The 27,106-nt window shown below is 35.4% G+C and overlaps 1 pseudogene; it reads right to left on the reverse strand.

The window, feature by feature from the left end:
* Positions 1-2,612: 2,612 nt before the first annotated feature.
* Positions 2,613-17,877, reverse strand: LOC114321108 (uncharacterized; annotated as a pseudogene).
* Between the last annotated feature and the right edge of the window lie 9,229 nt (positions 17,878-27,106).

A 27,106-nucleotide genomic window follows, 5' to 3' on the forward strand; every position in this document is an offset into this window, starting at 1 on the left:
AAATAGAATAATGACACATGAATTTCAAGAAAAAAGGATTAATTTTTTTTATCTCCTAAATTATCATTGTTTTTTATATTCTATTTTAAAATTATTAATTTTATTTATTTGCTCTCTTAAGTTTCTAATTTTAGCTATTGTAGTCCCATTAGAGACAGTAGTGTTACGATCCTATTTGATTAACAAAAGTTTCATTTCAAATTTTTAACATTTTAAACGATTCAACTGAACACTTATTTTTTTATTCACTATTTTAATGGGGGTTTGGTTGTAGACTATAAATTGTCTAATATAGTATTAGTCAGAAAATGATTGTTTAGTTGTATGATTCATATTTTTACCCATCGAATTAGATTTTTATCATTATTGATTTGGACGGATTGTCTCTAATTAAATAATATGAACTGAATTAAATTGATAATTTAAAAATTAAATAAAATTAACAATAACTTGGAAGACTAGTGTGAAATTGCCCTCAGGAGTAGTCCCATGCTTCGGCTGTGGGGATACCTGAGTTATCAAAAAAAAAAAAAAAAAAAAAAAATTAAACCTTAAAAAAGAAATAATAATAATAAAACAAAAAAGTGAAGAAGCTTCCAGGATGTATAACGATGCATGTTTAGACTGGAATGCCTGTGCATGTGATCTTTGGTTTGACAATCACATGTTAGGCCAACAAAATCCTATGATTTGCATTTTTCATGTACAACCGGCTGGCGGATCCAACGAATGGCACGTGTCCTTTAATTTTTTTAAAATTATTTTACAATTTATATTTTTTATCATTTCTTTTAATTTTTCTCTTAAAATTATATGTTTAATAATTTACATTTGTATTGTTCACTCACTAATACATTTCGGTCAATTAGGGGCATGTTTGTAATCCTATGCCTCAACTCGATATCATATCAGGCAGAACAAATCAGGTTGGTGACAAGAAAAAGAGGGATTCTATTCGAATCTAAAATATGTTTTATTTTGTCTAATTTAAATTTATAAATTTTAATTCATATTATATCGTAATAAGGATTTATTAATAAAGACAATAAATATTAAATCTTAAAATATTTTTTTTTTCTCATGGTACACCATAATTAATTATTCCTATTCAAATATTTGATTTTCTTCTCTAAAAAATCAAAGTTATTTCTTTTTCTTCTTTCTCCCTCCAAAACTCCAATCCACCCTACCAAAACTCACAATTATCATCAACATCATTGTTTTTTCTTATTTTGAATCCCTAAACCCTAAAAGAAAGTTTGAACAAAATCAAATAATGAATGAGAGTAATAATCAGAATAATTTTTTGAAGCAACCCATCAAAAGGGAGGTAAGTATTCATACAAAGGGGTATCACAATTTTTGTAGAGTACCATCAATTATTTTCTATATCGTTTTTTGACAAAAATTGAAGAGCCCAGTAGTTAGATTAACAATAACATATTATTGGAATTGTTTTTATTTTGTCATTTAAATAATACATTATTTGAGAGCTACTCTTTTTTGTTAGTATCTGATACTTATGTGCTTATAAATTTGGTTTTGATTTTTCCACGAGCATTCTTATGGATAATTTATAATATAAAAGTTTTTTCTTTTTTCTGTATTGGAAAGTTTATAATGCTTATGTAAAAGTTTAGTTTTCTCTGTGTTTATAATGCGTATGTGCTTATAAGTTTGGTTTTTTTTATTTTTTATTTTTTTCTGTATTTGAGAATTATTTTTTACATTGAAAAGTTTTTGAAATAATTTAGTTTTTTTAGTTTGTTTATTATTTATTATTTGGGTATACCTTGAAGGTAATTTGGGAAAAATAATAGGGTGTAATGAGAGTAAAATAAAATTTTAAATAATTAAACAGTGTGTACTTAGAAATTAGGAGTGCTTAATGATTTTTTGTTTGTAAATAAAATCCCCAAAGAAAAAGTTATTTTATAATTGAAAAAATATAAATAATAATTTATAATTAATTAAAATTAAATAATATAAAATGAGAAATAAAGTAGTCAAATAAATACTACATATAATATTTTGGATTTTAATTTTATTGGGCTACAAGTATGTATGCTAAATATTAAGTAATGATATAAAAATAGAAATGTTATAAAGAAAAGAAGTTATTCACCAAAAAAAGAAAGAAAAGAAGTTTCTATTTACTTAACAAATAAATAAATAAAAAAATCCCCTTTCACATTTTTCTTCAAAATTTTTTTATTATAATACTATTCCTATTTAAAATTATCAAAATGTAGCAAAACTTAATTTTCCTTACATCTGATCCAACACTTCACAACCATGCCCCCACCACCCCGCCACCACTAACTCTTCCTTGTGTCTCTTAACAACTATTTTAACAACCATGTCTCAAATTAATCATAACCATTTCATCTTGTCCTTTTGATGTTGTAGATTGCACCTCTTCATACGATAATAAGATGTAATTTCCACCATATGATCATAATTTATACTAACTGATATATAACTTGCAAACTTCATATAAGACTTTCAACCTTCTCAACCAAACATGCTTGAATAAAAATAAAAATTAAATAATAAATAAAATAAAACAAATAATTTGTAGCATGCTTTCTAAGCAGTTGTCATCATATTCTTTAAGAAAGGCATCCGAGTCTTGCAAAAGTGAGATAGCCAGTGTGACCTTTGGCCCCAACTGAGGGTCTAACCATGATTGTAAGAGAACTTGCATTGCTGCCTTCATTTGAGCCATGCCTTCTCTTGCAAGGAAGAGACCCAAAAGCAACACTATCATTAGCTTGGAAGTTCTCTGTTTTCCCTTCTCTAACTTCATACATGCGAAGGAGTACCTCAAATGTTCTTATATCTACATAAGCACAAGATGACTACAACATCCATCAAAATGTAATTTCAATGTAAACTGGCAATTCAATCGCCAATTAACAACTGCTAATAATCAAAACAAATGAATTTAAAAAGCATCAAAATCAAGTCAGTGTTGGCCAAAATTGAAAATGAGAACACAATGGCTTATAAAATCCAGAAGAATAAGCTGCAAAAGTGCTTACCAGGAAAATTTGATTGTAGAGTTTCACAAGAATGTTGTGCTTGCTCAATGCACAGTGAGAATGAGCACAAAATTGCATCTTGTTTCAATATTTTCCCAGCCGAAGGAATGGCTAACCAAGGTTGTGGTAGGTCTAGGAAGACAGAATCAGCCTTTCCACAAAAATCATCACCTTGAATATCTCTAACTCCCACTGTGACTACACTACTTAGTCCTGTCCTCTCAAAATCTTCCCTGCCTTAAAAATAAAAACTCAAGTTAGCATTTTCAAAATTTTACGTCTTCAAAATACATAAAGGTGCAGTCGTTTGTGACTTTACTTGAATGTTGTTGTGAATGGCTTTATTGAGACAAACATTCTTTTTAACAATCTAGACAAGCTTATTATTGTCATTGGATCACACCATGTAACCTAAATTCATTGAGGGGACCAAAAAAATAACATCAAACGTAACCTGAGTTGAATTTGAGAACACAAGCTTCATCTTAAATAACATCAACTTGACCTCAGTTTGAAGAAGAAGTATCCTTTTTTTTTTTTTGATCAGCAAAAAAGAAACTTTATTGATGATTAAAAGAGATATACCAATAATACATCAATAAAGAAAAGGCAAGTGCAAGAAGTATCATAGCTAAACATATGAAAGCCCAATCATATGCTAGCAACAAGCTAAGTTTGGTGAGGAACCAAACAGGATCAGAGACAAGGGGAGAGGAAAAAAACAACCCAGCCAAAAACAAAAACACACCCAAGCCTGAACCCATCAAGAACATACCACCCAAAAAGCACACCACACATTGCTTAATCTACAATGACAGATGAGCAAAGCACTGAGAGGTCGCCACACTGGTGACCAAAACCAACAAAAAATGAGCAACTACTGGCAACAATTAGCGACACAAACCAACTGCTAATGTGATGGTTCTTTACCCATAGCCACTTTGACTTTGAGTACTTCACATAAAGCCTCCTAATTTGGTTGAACTCCCCTAAATAAGCAATCATTTCATCAGTTGTGCAAAACAGAAACACTAGTAGCAGTAGCTACAACCACATAATAGCAGTGCTAAGATGAAATCCTTTTAGCACCAAACCATACAGCAACAGTAGCTACAACCATATAGCAACAGCAACACATCTTCATCAGCATCAAAACAAGCAGCTATACAGAATATCAAAACCAACAAGCATCTACAAGCTCAACCACACAGGGATGGTGAGAGACCAGGCCTAGCTAGAATAAAAAGCCCCCAAGAAAATCAAAACCATTCTGCCAGGCAAAAACACCGCATAGATAACTCCCCCAGTAGCAGCCTTAAACCACACAAAATCAACCCCTTATACATAATCTAACCTGCTTCAAGTTATACACAATATCATTAACTGAGTAAAGAGGGGTTAGAAGTTCTGACCCAAAAAGAAACCCTGACCTTGATAGCATCACATAGCCCTTCAAAATCCACCAGCGAGCCCTTAAAAATGCTTTCATTCCTCTGCTTCCAAATAGACCAAATCACCGTCAATGGTATAGCTTTCCAAATGGTTAATTCCTTTTTTTTTTTTTTTTTATAGTTTAAACCTAGCCTACCATTGTAACAAACCAGACATGGATCCAGGCATTGTCCAAGATACACCCCACCAACTGATAATATTGGACCAAATCCTCCAAATAAATGGGTCAAAGAGCAGCACATGATTTATATCTTCCACTTCATTCTTGCAGAAAATACAGTTTACATCTAAAGTATCACTAAGGACACATAGTCTTTGAAGATAGCTGGTTATCTTGATTCTCTCTTTCCATGCTAACCACCCAAAAAACTGCACCTTTGGTGGAGCCACATTCTTCCATATAAACCTTGCTAAGTTGCTACCAGCTTCAATAGATGATGCACTCCATTTATAGGCAAAAGCAACAGTTAAAACACCAGAATTTTCTACTTTCCATTTTAATCTGTCCACCATTCCATCCTGAAGGGCAGGTGCATTAAGTAGTATTACTCTCAGTCTCTTCAATTCTTCTAGTTCCCACTGAAACAAGGCTCTCCTGAAAACCAGTTCCCACTCTTTATTTCCATTTCTTTTATTGCTTACCATTTTCACTGATTCAACTTTGTCAAGGGACACAGAATATAATCTTGGAAATTCATCTTTGAGACATACATTGCCAACCCAATTATGAAGAAAGAACTTGATGTTTCTTCCATCACCAACAATAAGAGAGATATTATTTATGAAGAATTCCACCAACTGAGGCCAAGATTCAGCAATCCCCTGGATATCTCTCCAGACTAGAGATAACCTTGGACCTTCAACAGGTAGTGGCCACCAACTTCCTCTAACCTCTCCATATTTGCTGCAAATCACTTGTTTCCAGAGAGCATTATTTTCACCCCAAAATCTCCACCACCACTTCAAAAGAAGGCAAGCATTCATAAGTCTCACTTTTCTTATACCTAAACCCCCACTACTTTTGCTTTGTGTTATTTCCCCCCATTTAACTAGATGAATTTTTCTTCTTAGTGCATCACTTCCCCATAAAAATCTGGACTGGATTTTATCAATCTCCTTTGCAACCCCTTCAAGCATCTTGAACAAAGATAGATAATAAATTGGTAAGGATGATAACATAGACTTTATCATTGTCATCCTATTAGCAAAAGATAAGAACCTCTTTTTCCAAGAAGCTAACTTCTGTTTAAATTTATCAATTATTAGTTTCGAAGTCCGTCTTCTCCTTGGGTTATCTCCCAAGGGCATACCAAAATATTTCAATGGCAAACTTTGATGTAAACAATTCAAAATGGAAGCATGTTCTTTAGATAGCTCATCATTAAGCCCAATCCCACAAACCACACTCTTATGAAAATTAATCTTCAGCCCAGACACTATTTCAAAGCACCTTAAAATCCTTTTAATAGTAAATACCTCCTTCCTTTCTGCTTCAAAAAATATTATTGTATCATCCGCAATCTGCAAATGAGTAATGTTGAGATCATTTGAGCCAACAACTGCACCTTTAATCAAACTCTTCAACCTGGTTAGCAAAATGTTCAAGCCCTCTACGACAATATTAAATAGAAAAGGTGATAACGGATCACCTTGCCCAAGCCTCATTTGGGGACTGGATTTAGATGTCGGTGATCCATTAACCAAAATGGAGATTTTCGTTGATGAGACACATTTTTGCATCCACTTAATCCATTTAGAACCAAACCCAAAATTTGAAAGCATAGAGAAGAGAAACTCTCAATTAATTGAATCATATACTTTCTCAAAATCTAGCTTTAAAACAATACCTTTCTTCTGATTCTTCTTCCAACCATCAACAAGTTCATTAGCAATCAACACTTCATCCAATATACTTCTAGCCCCTATAAAAGTTGATTGAGATTCACTAATAATCCTTGGTAATATATGTTTAATTCTATTTGATAATACTTTTGCAAGCACTTTGTAAAGAGAACCTATGAGACTAATAGGCCTGTATTCACTGAGGCAAGAAGGATTATCATTTTTAGGAATCGAAACAACAAATGAGCTATTAATTCCATGCACCAATTTAGAGTTTTGATGAAACTCCCTCATAAACCGCATCACATCCCCTTTTATTGACTGCTAGCACTTCTGAAACTGCATCAAGTTAAAACCATCAGGACTTGGAGCCTTATTTCCATCACAGGTTTTAACTGCTGCTGCCACTTCTGATTTAGAAAACTCAGCTTCTATTGTAGCTCTAACCTCTTCTTCTCCAATGGATTTAAAATGGCCAGATAAACTTGGTTTGCTGAACCAGGTTTCAGAAAAATGCTTCCTGTAATGTTGCGAGACTACAACCCTTATTTCAACTGGATCTTCCTTTATAACCCCATTAACAGTAAGTGGGCACAATGCATTCCTATTATTTCTAGATGCAACCATCACATGGAAGAATTTTGGGATTTTATCTCCTTTTAATACCCAGTTAACTCTAGACTTCTACAACCATACCCATTCCATCATTGTACTCAATTTCCATGCTTCTTTTTTTGCCTCCCTTTTTCTATTTAACTCTGCCTCAGACAGTGGCCTTTCCTTAGCTGCCAAATCAAGCACATGTAATTTCTCCTCCAAAAGCTTGAGTTTACAATCCACATTTCCAAAAACTTCCTGATTCCATTATTTTAGTGCTATTCTAAGTGATTTAAGTTTCCTTAGACACTGAAAGCCAACCCAGCCTTCTACATGAGTTTTCTTCCAAATTTTCTCCACAAAGGTTTGGAAATGAGAATGAAGGGTCCAGGCATTTAGGAATTTGAAAGGCTTTAGACCACAATCCCTCTTATCTTCTATGAGCAGGATAGGGCAATGATCAGATAGCCTTCTTGGTAATCCCCATAATTTGAAATTGAACTTCTGCAATTATTTTGGACTAAGCAAAAACCTGTTAAGCTTACTCCATTTTTCTCCTTCTTGAGAGTTGCACTAGGTAAATTTTATTCCCAACATTGGTATATCGTACACTTCTAGATTTTCAATTAGTTCATTGAAATCACTCATACCTCTGTCCCTTCTAGAACAACCATTCCTTTCAGATATACTTCTAACTTCATTGAAGTCACCCCCCAAACACCAAGGTTTTTTATCTCCTGACTTCAGCCTATTCAATATACCCCATACCCTTCGTCTACTAGTATCATCATTTGGACCATATACATTAACAATCACACATTTAAAACTACAATAAAGAGTGTATATCATAAGGATGAAATTCCTGTTACAGCAGTAGTCCACAAGTTGAAGAACATCTGGGTTCCAGATGCAAAGCAATCCACCACCTGCTTGTAGACACCCCATTTTTGACCGACCTTAAGACTCAGACGTCACCGATTGAGCGCTTGGTGATGTTGCATATTGTGCTCGTTCAGAAGTTTCAGGGTCTCGGCTATGAGCCTTGCCTCCGGACTTTCGGACTCTTTCATGCTTCGCCTCGGTTTGCGAACCAGGCTCGATTTTCTTTTTTTTCTCTTCGCGAAGGGAGGGAGAGGTCTCGTAGATCATCTCTCAGTGGCCATAGGCTACGTTTCATGGTCGTAGGCCATTTTGCCCGTTTGGAGTCCGGTTTTCGATTTTTCAGAATTGTTGGCTGTGTGCCTCGGTTCGGGACCACTTAACCATCTCCGTTGGCTCCGATTTTTGGCATACTTCTTATTTGCTCCCTTTTGAGGGACACTGTGGTCTGGGAAACCGACTTTATGGTCAAACATCGCTCCCGGTGCCTAACAGCCAGTTTTCGGGGCCTCGGGCTGCGTGTTTCGGCCCTCGAACCTTCGTTTTGCATCGATTTTGGTTCATTTTTGGCAGGGACCTCTGTTTCATTGATAAGGAGGCCGTAGAAGGGTGGGAGGCTAGTAATTGTTCTGTCAGCCAACTTTATCCCTTCGTCGCCCTCCGTTGCCCGATTTTCTTCACTTCAAAGCCAATGTTGAACACCCTTGGGCCATTTTCTTGAACCCTAAATCCCATATTTGTGATGTGCACATCTAGGAGGCCACCAATATTTGGTGGCCGACCAGTAATCCTTTCTGACCCTTTTGAACCCCTTCTAAAAGTGGGTTGTTCTCTCTCCTGTTTCACTTTTTCTAGTGTTTAACCACAGGGTTGTGTTGTGCACACATCAGAGGCTCTCTATTTGTGGTGACCGGCCATTAATCACACTTGACCCTTTTGACCCTTGGCCGGCCGGCCATGGGAGGTAGCTGGCCGGCCACCTACAGTCCCAATAACTGGCCGGCCAGAATCCTTGCATCAGCTACAGTGCAGATATGCATCTATTTTCCCTTCAGATTGTGTATCCGGGGGGGTGCATTTTTTGGGGGAAACATGATTGTTTTCCCTCCATTTTTTTCCCCCATTTTCCCCCTCTTTTTGCCTATATAACCAGCCTCCAGCTCTGGTTTTAGGGGTTAGAAAAATCACCTTTGAGCCTCTTGCCTTGTATCTCTCTCTCTCTCTCTCTCTCTCTCTATCTTTCCAAGCTCCAAACCCTCAAGTCCTACACTCATTTCTTCACCAACCCATACCCCCACCCTTCCATCCTCCATTCCAGCAGCTGGAGGTTGTTCTTCAGAGCCTAGGAGTGCTGCATCTCAAGCCAAGGGGCTTCCAAAGACTAGTCTTCAAGGGTGAGTCCCTATTTTCTTTTTTTGTGCTTTATTTTGTTCAATACATTAGCCATACTTGCTTGCTGTTTTGGGCTCCAAACCTAACTGGAACTAGGCTTATTTTGAGCTATTTTTCATGTTTGTTTAAGGGCCTCTCACTGTTTGAGGCCTCCTTGTTGCACTTGCTTCATTGCCTCTCTTGTATGCCATTTTCTTGTGTAGTATTTTTGGCCTATGTATAAATTGTTTTGAGGCATGTCATAAACTGTAAAATGGCTTATTTGGAGCCCTTCTTAAATGTTGTTGAAGGGCTCATTACTGTTTGAGGCTCCTATATTCCACTTGCCTTTATATCCCTTTTTTGGCTCCATTTTTGCATGATTTATTAGCCTCTTGTGCTTCTGTTTTTGGACTCTGATCAGAACTGAAAATGACCTTATTTTTCCCCCCTCTTCATGTTTCATTAAGGGTCTTTCATTGTTTGAGGCATCCTTTATATACTTTGTGTTATATCTCTCTTTTGGCCTTATTTTGCATGGCATTTTGAGCATTCTTGTATACTGTTTTGGGTCCGGCCATCAACTGTAAAGTGCAATATTTTGGGCCCCTCTTCAACATTGATGAAGGGCCCCTTTGTGTTTGAGGCCAGAAACCACCACTTGCTTCTTTGTCCCTCTTTTGGCCCATTTCTTGCATGAGAGCTTAGCCATACCTGTGTTGGTTTTGGGGGTTTGTTATAAACTGTAAAATATCATATTTTGGGCCCCTATTCAACATTGTTGAAGGGCCCTCATCTGTTTGAGGACAGAAGCCATGACTTGCTTCTTTATCTCACATTTAGGGCCATTTTTGCATGCTAGTTTTTCCCTATTTGTGTTTATTTTTTGACCTTGCTTAGAACTGTAAATGTGCTTTTTTTTGGGCTGGCTTGAATCTGTCTTCACATGTCATGATCAAATAATGCATGCTTGATGTAGCTACAAGTCATTTCATGTGTTTAATCTTGCATTTCGGGGCCATTTCATGCATCGGGTGCTATATTGTCATGATTTGGGGCTGTTTCGGGTCATATTTTAGCGCTGAAATTTGCATGTTTGCATACCCTGTTCCATGCCTTGCCATGCTTTGGTAGAGTGGCATTCGTGCCTTAGGTTCGGTCCTCGATTTGCATGCACGTGTGTACGCATCTCGAGTTGTCTCATTTCCATCTCATGGCCTCTTATGTGAGTGTGGCTGAGGTCCACTTGTGTTAGTGTAAGTCCATTCATGCATTGTATATGTCATTTTATTCCATAGCATTGCGTATGCTAGGCCGTATGTTAGCGCATTGTGTATGCCATGTTACCTCGTGCATCGTGTATGCCATCTCATAGCATTGTGCATGCTAGGTTGTATATTAGTTGCATTCATGCATATCATGCATATTGCATCGTGTTTGGGGTAGGAGTTAGCCCGGGCACGGGAAACGAGGTACGTTTCGTACTCCGAGTGACGGAACGTGTCTCAATCCCAAGTCACCGACACTCCGGATTATCCATGATGGAGTTAGGTTTTGTTGTGTTTCTACGTGCATTCATTCTATATTGAGTTGCACAATTCGATTCCTCGGCCATCATGCATCGATATGCGTGATTGGTGGCACGAGGATCGAGGCATGCATATATTTGTGAAAATACATTGCTATGCCCCTTTCCTGCTCTCTGTTGCAGCAAATCAAGAATTAGCAACCTTCTGGAGCTTAACGCGCTTTCCAAGAATAAATGTAAAACAGAGGCTAATTGGGGCATCCCAGTGGATTTCCGAGCAAGGCAGCCCCGACATGCATCATCCATCATCTGAAAAAGAGTCAAGGCAGTCCCTGGCTTGCATGCCAGTTTATCATTTTTCTTAGTTAATTTGTAAATTAATTAGGAATTTGTATATAGTTGGACTGTATTATTTGGACTGTATTATTCGGACTGTACTATTTATTCGGACCCTCTGCGCGAGGGCACAACTGTAATAAGTGTGCGTGTGTGTGTTGTATGTCTTCCAACCCCACGTCTTTCTCCCTTTTATTTACCTGCTTATGATGGTTAGATTAGGGCATATTTCAATTAGCATACAGTATGATAGCATGTTTGCATTCATTCATCTGTTTTGCATGCACCGGGCTCGGCGCATCATACTAACTGCATTGTATTTTCAATTCCAAATTGAATACATATTAGCTGTAGCATTTCATATGTCATGTTTAGAATAGCCGAGCCTGCTATAGTTACATTTTTGCATGTGTTGCATTAGGCACTTCTGTATAATTAGGATCATGCATAGATTTCTAATTAGCTTCTTTTTTGGCTTGGAGTACCCGGTGAGTTTTATGCTTTAGCATCCTTGCATGCGTGTGAGTGACTGCCATGAATAGCATGCTTACCATGAGGCCATTTGCTTATGTGATATAACTGCCTGAATGCCTGTGGGTGAAGGTTAGGTTATTTGAATTGGAACAATTCATCAAATGTGTGTTTTAAGCCCACTAGATAGTGGCAAAATCATCTTTCCTTAAGCCCACCCGAGGGTGGCAAAATCTGCATCTTTAAGCCTACTTGCGAGTAGCAAACAATCTTTCAAAAATAAACATGAAATGTTTTGTTACAATTCAGGCGATCTAGTCTATACTTGTATGCTGTGCGCATCACATAGTAAATCTAGCCTAATAACCGGAATAAGAACACATAATGTTTTCAAAAATAGATATCATGGTTAGTAGAGGCCGATCTTTGATCAGGAGAGCGGGGGTGCTCACGAAGTGACCTTCCCTAATCGTACCCAAGTTCCCGAGCCGAGGCAACTTTGGTGATGACGGACACGTGGCCTTAGGCAAACGAGTTAGGGTTTCCTAAATTTCCCTAAAATAAAATATTTAGGTGGTGACTCTGTATCTGGCAAAGCAGTCCATGTTTGGCACTTCTTTTCTAAAAATCTATTTTCTCAAAACGATTTGTCGGATTTGGACTCTTTGGTTCAGACTTAGAACCGTGACAATTTGAGAGTCCTGAACTGTAGTGAGCCCAATATCGAACGGAGCAGGGAACTCATTCCTCCCGGGGCGTTCGGGGACATCTACACTGCTCCATCTGAATCTACTGCCATGAACTCCATCCTCTCTCCCGACCAACATGATCTGACAAACTCTTCATCAATTGATGTCCTCTTTGTTTCTTGAAGCAGCGCCATTTCTACCTTTCTCTCAACGAATATTTTTTTGACTTTTCTTCTTTTAATAGGCTTACCAAGCCCTCTTATATTCCATGATAATAACTTCATTAAAGACAAGTTTTTCTCTAGTTCACCACGTCATCCAAATCAGTTGGCATGACCACCCATTTTCACCATTTTTTCCTTATCATTAGACTCCAGCTCCATCAGCTTGCTAATCGCTTCTTCCTCATTACCTTTACATTTTAACCCAAGAACATGCCCTAATTGGAGTGATGCCTTTGCCTCATTGAGTAAAAGTTGTCCACTACCAGCTTTATTTGCCACTGATAAGGAGATTGCTGCAATAGTTGATCGAAACACAGCTCCTTTCTTCAAATTCAAAGATGATCCACCCCCAAAGTGGAGGGTTCCTTTTTTCTTTCCTTGAAATTTTTTTGCATTTTCCTTCTTGTTCACTGCTCTTTTTGGAGCTGTCATTACAAACTTGTTCTTGACCACTCTGTTCTTCTTCTTTTATATTCTTAATTGGGCTTTTACCTCTCATTCATTATAAGCAAAGTTCTCCTTTGTGGGCTGAGTCTCTGAGATACTTACCCCAAACAATCTCTGGCCCCAAAAGTTCCCACCCTCATCTTGGGCCTTACCTAATAATACTTCTATATTAAGCCCAGATCTATTTCTCTCAGACCCATTTAAGCTTCTCATGAAGCCCCTCAATGATTTGTTTGCCTATATTTTCAAATTGCATAGAGTTCTGCACTGGTACAGCTGACCTTTCCTTACATGCGCCCCCACTGTTTGTCTTTCCTAAGTTGATGTCAGTTTCTTCAACTATAGACATGCTTCTCCATCTATCTTGTCTAGCTGTACCATTATGACTTTTATGCCTTGTCATACCCTGCTACCTCCATGTCACCTCCTCTATCCAGCTCACCTCCTACTTGGCTTTCCACATCAGCTTCATCATCAACCCTTTTGCTTTCCACTTCTGACCTCCGATCCTTTCTGTCACCATTGGAGCTGTTATTATGCCCTTTATTCTGCAAATTTTAAGACTTGCACTGTTGGTATATCACCTCCGATATAACCCCCTGTTCTTCACATGCTGTTACTAGGAAATTTGTTCCCTTGTAGTTTAGGTTGATAGTTTTATTAATAGACTCCATACATTTTGTAGCTATCCTTACCTTTCCATTGTGAAATGAGTGCATTCTAAATGTATCATTGTAGAGACCCTAATTTTTTTTAATTACACTTGAAACCCTGAGCCTTAGGTTAATAGCATTTTAGCCCTAGTTCTGTAAAAGTCTGCGTAAGGGCCCAAGTAAAGAATAATTTCTTCGTGTGTTACCATAATTAAATCATAGAACACCACTTTATGATTGGAACTATCCTAAAACTTAGTTTTCTTTATTTTACCTCATAATTTCTAAATTAATTCACCCATTTTATTTTTATTTATATTTTTTTGTTTTTGTTGTTCTTTCATTTATTGTTTATTTGAATAGAATACTATTATTTATTTGAATATATACATAGTTTAAATATATATATATATATATATATATAATATTTTGGTGGAAAAGTTGGTTGGATAACAACAAACAAAAATAAATAAATAAAAAAATCTAGATATTTAGCTTCCTTAGTCATTAAGCTACCCTTATACTCTATAAATTGAGAGCTTGTCCCAAATTCACTCTCACGTTTTCAATAGCCCAAGGAGAGGGTGAGAGAGGGAGAGTTGGCTTAAGGGAAGTAGAGAAGTAAGAAGAAAAAAAAAGAAGAGAAAAAGAAGGAATCAAAGGTGATTCAAGAAGGTGAAGGTAAGAACATACCTCTCCCTTATCTACTCCAATCCTTTCACCATCTCATCCTATTATCTAGTATGCCTCTTGTGTTACAAATTAATAGTAAATAGGGTTTTTGGTGTGTGTGAAAGTGTGGGTATGATTTAGTGTCATTATCTTACAAATTTGTGAAATTAGGCACTGCTGCAACTTCTCTAATTTAAAAGGAATATCAAATCTATCTAATTCTCAAATCTGAATTTATTGTAGGATATTTTGTGTGTTTAGAGTTTGTGCTAATTTTATTAGCTCCTAATTGTGTGTTTTTAGGGCTTGGATAATTTGTTGAAAAACCTGGTCCTGAGTCTCTGAAAAACAGTCCACTTTTAGAAATTTTATAAAATTATAGAAAAATCATCTTGTGTTGGTTCTTCTGTCAAAATTTAGAACTCTGAGTCCTCTTTCCAACAGATTTTATTTGAGTGAAAACCATCAAGTAGATTGAGAGAAAAACTAGTTTTCCCAAAGAGTGACAAATCTGGACAAGTTTTCGAATATAGTTCGTAGATGAATTTTTGGAGGTGCTATGCAACTTCTGAAAATTGGAACTAAAACTAGACAGATTGAATATTGTTTTTGTGCAATTTCAGCTTCTAATTTGACCTAGAAGTATTTTTACCAAAGCGTTCTTGTTATCCCTGCAGAAACGAACAGTGCTGGAAATTGTGTTCTATTATGTTATTGTCTCTAAGTGTTTCAAAGCATTCCTAATGTTGTTTTCTTACCTTACTATACTTATGTATGATGATCATGGACTATATTTCCTCTTGTATGTTTTTCTCATACTCTTTTATATGACCGAATTACCGAATGTGACTAACTTACTTAGCAAAAGATCTACTAAACGGGAAATGATAAGGGGTTGGCAATGGCTGACGTTCATCTTAGCGTTTTAGAACAATTTTATACATATGCATAACATGAATTATGATGGCATTAATACCAAATGAGTTAAGTCTTGCACAAGCAATTGAAGCGAGTCCCTAGGTTAACCCGGATGTATTCAGACTCTATGCAGTTGTCTCTGGGTGTAAGCGAGCCCTTTGGTATGGTATGTGTGGGGTGCAAGCGAGCCCTAGGCACGATTTGGTATGGTATGTGCAGGGTGTAAGCGAGCCCTAGGCATGATTTGGGTGTAAGCAAGCCCACTTGTTGGCCATCCCTTTTGAGGTCCATCAATGCCACTGACAGGTAAATAATCGGAAGGTGGGCATAGGTGGTAAGGTCTGCAAAGCAGCAAAAGCGGGAGTTCTGAATAGTCTAGTGTTTAATCCTTGTGGTTGGGTAGAAGGATCTCTTTGGGGGTTTCTAGATGCCTAGTCTAACTACTAATTCATAAAACCTTAATGTAAGTATGTTATGTTACCTGATTTGTTGTGTATGGTTGATTGATTGATAGAGGATATAGGGGTGTGTGTGTTTTTTCTGGGCATTCTAAGCTCATGGCGTGTCATGCCAGGTGAAGAAGCAGCTTACGACGGGGAAGGTTATCCCGAAGATAATCAAGATGAAGTTTTAGAGCCATGGTTCACTTGAAAATTTGGACTAGTAGTTTGTTTTGTTTTCTCTCTCCTTTTACCTTTTGGTTTGACAGTGTTTTGTAAACCTCTAGTGGAACTCAAATCAGTTATCTATGTTATAACTCTGCTTATATGTGTATATTAAAATATTGTGGTTATCTCTATTGTTTGAGTTGTACTTTATATATTTCTTTTGCGGTCTCAAATTTTGGGCATGACAATCATCATCCATGCCAATGACTTCCCCCCACAACCTCCCAATATTAGTGAAAGTTTTACTATTTCATAGATTGAAAGGCACACCATAACATGTAAGCCAAACAAGCTTTTTCTGTTCAATATCCATCCCTTGTTTCCATTCCTTGACTGACTCACTCCACTCATGAAGTCATCCCTCCATTAGTTTTGCTTTCTCTTTCATGCTTTCTACTGATTCAAAAGTCAACACTATATCTCTGCCTCATCCATCTTTAACCTGAATGTCACCCATTGCTCTAATCTGCTGCTCCTCTTTAAACTCTGCCACACAGCTTAATGGCTTAAGTCTAACAATCACACTGTTATAAAGCCAACCATGGAGGGCGATTGGTAATACTAGTAAAGCCAACCATTGCCTTTCTCATAAGCATTTATAGTAATGCTGGTATTGGTCGCTATCCCTTTTCCACTAATAGCTTATGCGTATGACTTCCCCATTTGTACAGTAACTAGAGCTTTACTAGTATTACCAATCGCCCTCCATTCAACTGGTGCCCTACTAGTGTTACCAATCTCCCTCAATCCAACTGGTGCTTTTAATAACCTCTGTTGTTCTTCCTTATCTTTGACAAAATCTGCTACTTTTACTTTCAATACTTTGTTATCACACCAGAGTCCATGTGCTTTCTGGACTGCCATCTTTGCTACCACTGGATAGGCATAACGTACAAACCCAAATCTGGATCGCGTCATCTTTTGTCTTTTGTTTGGGATGTACACATCCATTACAATCCCAAAGTTGGTAAATACTTTCTACAACGCTTTTGGATCCATTGATTCTGGCTGATTATCCACAAAAATCGTATGAATATCATTATCCATTCCTTTGCTCTTGTAACCTTGATCTCCACGCTTTCTCAACACCGTCTTCCATCCTCCTTCCATCCTGCCTTTATTCTCTGAGTGTGTACGATAATATACCAATTACAAAATGTGAATAACAAAGATAGTTCTTTCTTTTTACAAAGAAGCATCCATTCTATTACTCAGTATGGTTAGCTTGAACACATAACTTAAACAAGGCATCAACTATATGGCTTACAAAAAATTTAAAAAAAGAAAAAAAACATAAAAAACAAAAACAAAAACACCCATATAAAAAGGTTCCTCTGAGTTATTTCAAGCTTTTAAAATGCCAACACATTTTTTAAAGAAAATAGAGAAGCTTTTTTTTTTTTTTTCAATTTTATTATGCTAAAAAAACAGAAAATTAATCACAATCCCTTTTGGTTATTGTTTATCTCTTTTTTTTTTTTTTTTGTTATTTTTTGTTTTATGTTTGTGTTTGTATTTGTTTTTGGTGCCCATATACAACAGATTTTTATGAGGTGTTATGATATAGAGTCCAATTGGAATCAAACATAGACTAAGTAATACATGGTGAAGTAACATAAATTTGAGAGATTTTGATTTCTTACCTAGCTGAGGCTGCCCTTTCTTTGTGAAAATCAAACGTATAGCAATGTCTTGTGGGAGCTACAGCCCTTGCAAGCGATGTAGTCAAAGATCCGTTTCTAGTGCTTGACTCAAGAACCAAACAGCCAAGAACTAATTCCAAGTACATAATAACAAAGCTAATATCTGCAACATATAGAATCTGAGTTCTGTGGCTCACAACCAGAGTCCAAAGCTTAGGAGTTGGAGCTAACAAGTAAACAAATCCGCTCTTGTTGCTGAACACCTTCGAACCAAAGGGTTTTACAATCTAATGTTTAAAAACACCAAAACGGTTCTGGAGAACTGAATTCTCACATACTTTAACAGCCTTCATATTATCATGCTTCTCATATACAATAACCAAATCTCTATCACTAATGCAGCGGTTAAATGACATATTTTTTGCAGGATTAATGAGCAGCATCAGTAAAATTTTGAACGCAATATACAAAGCTGCCAAAAAAGGTTCTCTGCCAAAATCAAGGTCGTAAGATGTAAGGTAACTGATCAAATTTCTTGATATTTATCTTTCAAATTTTTAGAAAACATAGGTGTATTTTTCATGGAAATTCATTTTTATTGTGCCACTACGAATTTAATCATATCATGTAAGTTACTTAACAAAGAAGAACAGAGGAGACTAAAACTACAAAAATACATGTACTTGTGAGCACACATATATTTATCATGACTTAAAGATTGTGATTTCTGAATGTACATCAAGTGAAACTGCAAGAGAACAAGAGTTAACTAGTAAATGGTTGCAAACATCCCAAAAAACGTGACATGGGACGGAAGAAGAGTAGGGAATCTATACAACAATTATGTTAACAGAACTAAAAAAAAAATAGTTGGCAAGTGATCTACAAGACCCATTAAATTTTTATCTACAATCTTATAATAAGTAAGATTTAATCAATTCATAATTTATATACTTATTTCCAAATGTAAAGGGTACACCGCACACACATAAAAATTATGTATATCAGAAACAAACTGTTTGTTGCCATTTGATAAGTTGATTAGCTAAAACAGCAAATAAATGATCCTATCAGAAAATTCTTAAAATCCTAAAATTGATATATCCATCAAATAGGAGAGAAAAAAAAACCATCGAACATAGCCTCTGTGAGCCCGAATAGGAGGTTAGAGTTCAAATCTATGACCTAGAATTTCTATATCTCACTTTGAGACTTTCTTTGTAAATTAATTATAAATTGTGTATGATCTTTCATTATCATTTCATACAAATTCTATGTGGAAAGACAAAAGAGATACTGGCGTAGAGAAAATAATTGTATTCCCTCCCATCAACTGGATTTCAAATCTAAACCCTAACCCTAGCCCTTAACAAACACTGCTACTACTACTACGCTTCGTATCACCATTAAACTGTCCTACCTCGGACCGGCCACATGTTTAAACAATCTATAAATCATTATGGTCCAGAACGGTTTTCAAAGTATCTATCTCCCGAATCGGCACTCAAAAAAAGAAGTACTGAACCGACTCAACTCGGTCTCCAATCAAATTTTTTTAAAAAAAATTATTTCACAATTTGAGTCTTGCAATTTAATAACTGGGATCAACTCTGTGCCTCAGTCTCACATGAAATTTTAAAAATTTATCTTGCAATTTACTGGTAAGGAAAAGTTTACAAAAAAAAGAAAAGAAAAGATTAACATATGATTTATCATGTCATTATGGATTACATTATAATATTTAAATTATAATTCTTAATTATTACTTTTTAAATCTGAACTCATCTAGTAAATTCATATATTAAATAAAAAAAATTATTATGAAACGAAATGTCAATAACATTATACACTACAAAAGATTAAGGTTTTAGAGACTAAAATTTAGGGACAAATTATTTTTTAGGAACTAAATATTTTTGTTGTGTTGTTATTATATTTTTAGCAACAAAAATTGGACATTGGTAATGAATTATTATCTTTTTGGGACAAAATTTTTTGTCTTAAACAATAAACTATTTTGAAACCAGATTATTTTGTCCCTAAAAGTGTAATTATTAGTGCCGTTTTCAAAATTTTGTCGCTAAAAGTCTTATTTTTTACTTTTCGGGACATACTTTTAGCGACTATCCTCACAACGATAGAAATTAGTCCCTAAATATTTTTTGAAACAAAATTTTTACTTTTAAAGACCAAAAAATTTGATCTCTAAAACTCTTAGGGGTACTTACGTATAGGTCCTAATAATTGGATTTATTGTCTAATAGGTCCTATGAGAAAATTTTGTCACAAAAAAGTCACTAATTGTAAGTTTTAGCGACAATTTATAAAAATCATGACAAAAAAATGTTATTAATTGTCAATTTTTAGCGACGTATGTAAAAAACTGTCACAAAAAATTTATTTTTAGTGATAATTTTATCAAGATTTATTTTCAATAGGATTTGATGGAAATTAAGTCTAATTATTAGGACCTATTAATAGTTTACCCAAATTGAACTCTTATATGTTGTAGTATAGTGATAGCTAAGTGCACAATAACACTTTTATCCCATTGCTTGGTGGATGCAATTTTTCTTTTCTTTTTTCCAAAAAAAAAAAAAAAAAGAAGCAAAAAAAATCAAGCCATTTAATAAGAAAACTAAAAAAATTTAGCCCAACCCAATTCTACAAAATAAAATTAAATCCAAAGTTCTTTACAAAGATAAGTTGAACAAATCATCGGCCATATCACCCTTATTTTAAACCAATATTATTTGATCAGTAATGTCACCAACAAGTCACAAATCACATGATAAGTCACATGAATTTCACACCATACTATATACAAACCCACAACATGGAGTGCATCACAGTATGCTAACTTAGGCCTTTTTGGCAATATTTAAAAAAATTAATTTATTAATTTATTTAAGTCATGTTATTTTTCTATTTTATTATATTTTATCCGTGATTTACCGGTGGTTTCATTTTGGTCCCTGTACTTCTAATTGTATCAATTTTGCCTTTACAATTTGATTTTTGGCTCTATGTGGTCCAATAATTAACAGTCATTGACTTCTTTGACGGAAACCCACGTGTGCCTTGTACGCACGGGATGAAACCACTCAATCTATAAATGAAACCACCAAGGGAAGGCCTTCTCTCTCTCTCTCTCTCTCTCTCTCTCTCTCTCTTGCTGAATCAAACCCTTCTCTCTCCAAAGCCATCAATGGCAGTCTTTCAAAAGCCCATTGTTGAACATTTTCTTTGGCTTGTAAGTTTGTTTTGGTGTAAGGGATTAGTCCCTCTGTTCTATTATATTCTTCATTATATATTTGTGTATTTTGTATCTAATAAAATTTAAATTCCCACATTCCAAAATAAAATATTATTCACAATATATTCAATTTTCACTTCCAACAAATCTCTCAAACCCAATCATTCACTTGTAGTTAAATTGAATTTAGCTTCAACAAAACATATAATTTTTGTTAGGTTTTATTTCTTGGCAATCCCGTTTGATAAAACTCCTTTGAGTTGTAATTTTATTCGCTCTTTTTTATTTCAGTGAGGCTATGAGTTTATTAGATGCGAATCCAACCCGAATTGTGCCGTTCAGAGAAGTTTGTGATGTTAATGCTTTCAAGATTGCCACTTCGCTGATTATTACGGGGGTCGAGCTGCCCGGTCAGCTCGCGGCCAAAGCAAATTGCAAAATTGCATTCAAAATTGCATGTCCGCCCATGTTCGCTCGAGCCAAGGAATTCTTGCTCGAGCTAAGGCTTTCTCGCTCGAGCCAAGGATTGCGTCCATACAAAAACCTGAAAGAGTGTATTCCTCGCTCGAGCCAAGGATCCGTCGCTCGAGCCAAGGCACTAGTAGAAATCACGAAAAATACACTCCTCGCTCGAGCCAGCAAATCTTCGCTCGAGCGAGCCTCAGAATCTGGATTTCTCAAGGAGTTTGTTTTCTTCCCAATCTAGGATTACTTTTGGTTCTCTATAAATACTTGGTTTTCTCCCAAAACTAAGGTATTGATTGAACTCCTCCAGATCTTCTTTTTGGTTCTTAAGGATTATATCTAGGGATATTTTGTTAGTTTTCTTTGATGTTTTTATTGAGTATTCAACTCATGATTTAAAGAGAGTACATCAAAGGTTTGGTTTGTTATACACAAAAGAGAGAGTTGTTCTTCGGTGGAGTCTGAAGAATTCGAGCCTGAAGCTTCGGTGGATCCTGGAGTGGCTCTTTGGAAAGACAATTCCAAGGTGAAGATGGGGTTGGAAGAGGCACATAGAGGTTGGTTCAATTAGGCGTTGTGGATTCGCTAAGTAATTGAGAGTATACCTGTGTAATTCCTTTAAATCTTCTTAGTGGATTGTTCTTGTGGCTGTTGCCCGTGGTTTTTTGATCATAGTTGGAGGTGCCCAATTGTGGTTTTTTCCACGTTAAATAGTTGTGTCTCTTTGTCTTGATTGTTTGATTGGGATTGTTATATTCTGCTTAAAATTGATACATAATCACAAATCAACATCTAGGGGATTTCTAGATTTTTCAATTTTCTTTCCCTTCCTTTCTTTCACCTCATGAATCTTCGAAAGTGTCGATGTAATTACTAGAAAACGGAAGGAACCTAAAAACCCTAAAACAAATCCAAAAAAGAGTCATTTGAATACAAATGGTAACATATATAAACTTGTTTTTATTTTTATTTATTTATTTTTAACAAACAATCAAATAATCATAGCTAAAATCATACATACATACATACATACATACAAACATACATACATACATATAGACCCATATAGGAAACTAAACTATAATCTCAAATCAAACACAAAAAGCAAAGACCTTGAATAACAATCTCAATCTACAGACAATATATAGTAGATATAATCCATGTATACAAAGGAAACAAACCAGGCTACATTGGGCTAATCTCAGAGAACCACCCACATATAACAGAAGATATATAACCGGTCTCTTTATTGCTGTTATTATTGTTATTGATGTCCTCCATATCTACAGAAATAGAGACTCCGTTTTCTTCGTCTTCTCTCGACCTCTTCACAGCTCCACTCTCCTCCGCCATTGTCTCTCAGAAACAGAGACTTCGTTTCAGGTGAAACTGAATTCGGTTTCAGATTCAGATTTGTCATGAAATTCGTTGAATGACTGAAACAAAGGGAAATTTGTATATTTTCCCATCAAGATAGAAGTAGAGAACATATCAATCAATCATCAAACATGCCCAAATTGCAAATCATAATAAATTTCTCCAACTAATAAACAAAACCCACCATCAAAATCCATCAAACAGAGATCCTAATTACAAATTTAAACCCATATTACTCCTAATATCTAAAACACTGATATCTAAAACCCTCAATCTTCTCCCCAACATCTCTCTCGCCAAGTTCTTCAACCCCGCATTGCAAAGCTCGATCATGCGGCAGTCAGCCGCCAAGGAGCAAAGATCAATAGTGGTGGCCATAGACAACCCATAATCCTCAGTCAACTTGTCGACATCGGTGTGAATACCCACACCAAGAAAAGTGTAGATAGGTTTGTTGAGGAAGTCGAAGAGGGATTGGGGGATTTTGGAGAAGTAGATGAGTTGGAAGATGAGGCATTGGTGGCTGACGTAGAGTTAGAGACTGGCGGCGGGGTTATCGTGGAAACGGTTATTGGGTCGCTACTCGATGTCGAGGTCGAGGTCGATGTCGAGGCTGACGATGAGGCGGTGGAGAAGGGGACAATAGATGGTTGTGATTTCGGAGATCCAGGAGTCAACGAGGAAGAGAGAGCGAGTGACAAGGGTGTGGATTTGATCGGTGAAGAAGGTTACGTCGTGGGTGTCGTTGGGTAACTAGTAGTCAACAATGCCGAGATTTGTGGTTATTGCTGCCATTGATGGCTTTGGAGAGAGAAGGGTTTGATACAGAGAGAGAGAGAGGGGGAGAGGAGAAGAACTAAAAAGAAATAAATCAGAGAGAGAGAGAGAGAAAAAAAAAAGGACCTTCCCCTGGTGGTTTCATTTACGGATTGACTAGTTTCATTCCGTGTGTGCAGGGCACGCGTGGGTTTCTATCTAAAAAGTCAACGACTGTTAATTATTGGACCACATAGAGCCAAAAACCAAATTGTAGGGGCAAAATTGATTCAATTAGAAATACAAGAACCAAAATGAAACCACGGGTAAACTATAAGGACCATTACTGTAATTTGCCCTAAATAAAAAAGTCAACTTATATGTCATATCCAAAATAACCTTAAGCCTAACTAAACAATATGGAATGGGCAATTCTAATAAAAAAACCTTACATATATGAGCTTCACGAGCACAATCATCTGGTATTTCAAAATATTAGGATTGGTGGAAAATATGAGACTTATAATTTTGTGTTAGGTGATTAAGGAACATAAGAGGACACGATGAGTGATAATTAGTAAATGAGTATAGACATTATTTGGTTTGTGTTTCTCAAAACATTTTGGAAAAAATTCTCTACAAATAAATTTTCAAAAGTAATCAAACCAAACAAATTTTCTCAAAATTGTTTTTCAAAACTTGTTTGGTTTACAAATTTTTCAAACAAATCTCTCTCTCATACACATCAAATCAATCACTTTTTCCAAAACTCTCTCTCAAAATAATTTTTCAAAACATCTTTTGAAAAAAAGCCAAACCAAACAAATTTTCGTACTTTTCATCTCAAAACATGTTTCTCAAATACAAACCAAACAAGGCCGTAATACTCTGAGAATATCCAATAATTTTCTGAGCTTCACATATTTTTTATTTTATTCCATCTTATGGTTTCCTCATAGATAAACAACATATGGCTGTGGTATGATTTTCTTTCTATCTTTCGTTAGCTTCCATTTATTTAGAAAGAAATAGATAATAGAAAATAAATGTGGTAGAAAGTGAATTGAAAGAAAGGAAAAAAAAAAAATTATTTTCTTGCATGCATTTGAATCAATGGAAAATTTTGTAAAAAAATGATGGGAAAAAAAATATAATCAGTGCATAATAGGGAGTTATGGAAAAAAATATTGGCAAAAAGGAAAACAAAATAAAAAAATTTGTGATAAAAAATAAATTTCCTTATATATTTTACAAGAAATTGTTAGCCTTCCTAATTTAAAGTTTCCGTTACCTTTTAAGACTCTCTATCTAAACAAACACATAAAAATTTATTTATTTTTCTTTTATTTTCTTGTGTTATCTATGTAACTAAAATGAGCAGTAGAAATCATATCATATCAAACTTATTCCAATATGGTAGTAATTCTAATACCTCAAATTTATTCTACCCTTGCTCAAAGTGTAGGTCTCTATAAATAAATAAAAACATAATGAAACGTTTCTTCTTCTTCTTGTCTCCATTGATCTCTTCACTCTTCTTCTTCAGCAATGGTAAACCACAACATGTTTTTCCCACAGTACCACCGTCCATGCTCCTCCACTTTCCAGTTCTTAATTTTTCTCATCGTTGCAGTGATCGTCATTGCTGGTTTCATTGCCTTCACTTTCTATCTCATTAATCCTCACCCTTCAAATTTCATAATCAAGTCTGTCTCAGTCTCTCCTTTCTCAAACTCCAATACTCAAATCACCGCAGCATTGTTGGGTATACCTCCTTATTGGAGTATGGAACCTAATTGGTTTGTTAAAGAATTTTAATTTGATTTGATTTGATTTAGGTATAATATATTTTTATATATTATATTTGTGGAGATCCAATTCAATTTGGATACAATTAGGGTTTGATTACAAAATCCAATACCCAATTATATATATATATACATATATATTGCTTAATATTTGAGATAGACATATATATATATATGGCTTAAGTTTTTTTGGGGAAAAATCAGAGAGTAACAGTAGCAATTCCTTTTTCGGTGAGTGTGCTTGATGTATCAATCAATTTGGTGGAATTTGCTTTGGGAAAGCTACAGTTTTGATATGGTGCTTGCCGCGGCTAATTGATTTCGGGTTAATCAATTCGGTGTTGATTTGGTTAATTATTTTGGGTCTCCTTTAATTTTGGTTCTGAAGATTTTGGTTCATCTATTTGGTGAGGTCTTTCCTCTTGTTTATTTGTGATTATTTGAAATTCACCTAAGGGTGGTTTTGTGAGACCATTAGTGTCTCGTTTGTAATCGTTTAGAACTTATTTGGTTGATAGTGGAATCAGATTTCGATCCCGTGGACATACCTTACATTGAGGGAACCACGTAAAAATTCTTGTGTTGCCTTTGATTTAATTTTTCCGCATTAGTTTTTATTCTCATTGATTGATTTACTTGTGGGGAATCACATCTTTTCCCTAACAATTGGTATCAGAGCTTACGGTTTATTTGGGCTTATTTATTTGTGTAAATCAATGGAGGGGAATGTGGGTCCTATGTCTAGCTTCAATGGAAGCAATTGGGTAACTTGGAAAACTAAAATGGAGGACCTATTATTTTGTAAAGATTTGTATGGACCCATTGAGGGTGATTCTGGCAAACCCGAGGGTATGAAAGATGATGAATGGAATAGGCTTAATCGAAAAGCCGTTGGTGTTATTCATCAATGAATTGATGACAGTGTGTTTCATCATGTTGCTACAGAAACTTCAGCACATGATTTATGAAAAAAATTAGAAGGCCTTTATGATAGGAAATCAGCCACAAATAAAGCTTTTTTGTTTCGTAAGTTGGTTAATTTAAAATATAAAGAGGGCAGCCCTATTCCGGAACATCTGAATGAAATAAAGAGTATTGTTAACCAACTTGCTTCTATGAAAATTGTTTTTGACACTACAACAAAAAAGGTCTATGGTGACAAAAACGCGTGACGAAAAAATAGTTCGTCTCCAAATATACATGTTTTAGTGATGAAAATAAGATTTCGTCTCCAATTGTACTATTTTTAGAGACGAAAACCAAATTTCGTCACAAATGCTTAAAATCAAATAAAACAATAGGTGACGAAAATTTTATTCGTCTCTAAATTTTATTTTTCATCACAAAACAATTTCCTGCCCTTGGAAAATTTGGTGGAAGATTTGGCGCCATTTTGGAGATGAAATTTGTCGTCACCATTGTAAAAAAATTTAGAGAGGAAATAATTTCGTCTCCAAATGTATTATTTTTAGAGAGAAAAACCAAATTTCGTCACCAAATGCTTAAAATCAATAAAAAATACAAGAAATCTAGACTATTGTGACAAAATTTGGTGACGAATTTTTTTATGTCTTAAAATTTAAGCCAAAGATGACGAAATTTTAATTTTGTCGTTTGTTTTAATTTTTCTCAAAAGTATAGGTGACGAAAATAAAATTTTGTGTGCAAAAATGAGGCGCCAATTTCATTTGCATTGGCGCGAATTATTTTAGCTCATTGGAGACGAAAATTTTTTGTCACAAAATATAATTTTTTTTGTGACGAACGTAATTCGTCGCCAATAAATTCCATACCTATTAAACGATGTCGTTGCATATTTCCATTTATTAGGCGACAAATATATTTTTGTCTGGGAAGGATAAGTTATGGAAGACGAAAATATTTCGTCATAAATAAACACTCCATCATGCAGACAACGTCATTTCATCTTTCTATTAAATAGGCGACAAATATATTTTTGTTTCAGAAGAATAAGTTGTGGGAGACGAAAATATTTCGTCACTAATAAAT

Source organism: Camellia sinensis, chromosome 1 (assembly GCF_055761805.1).
Source record: "Camellia sinensis isolate YWXY chromosome 1, ASM5576180v1, whole genome shotgun sequence".
Lineage (NCBI taxonomy): Eukaryota > Viridiplantae > Streptophyta > Magnoliopsida > Ericales > Theaceae > Camellia > Camellia sinensis.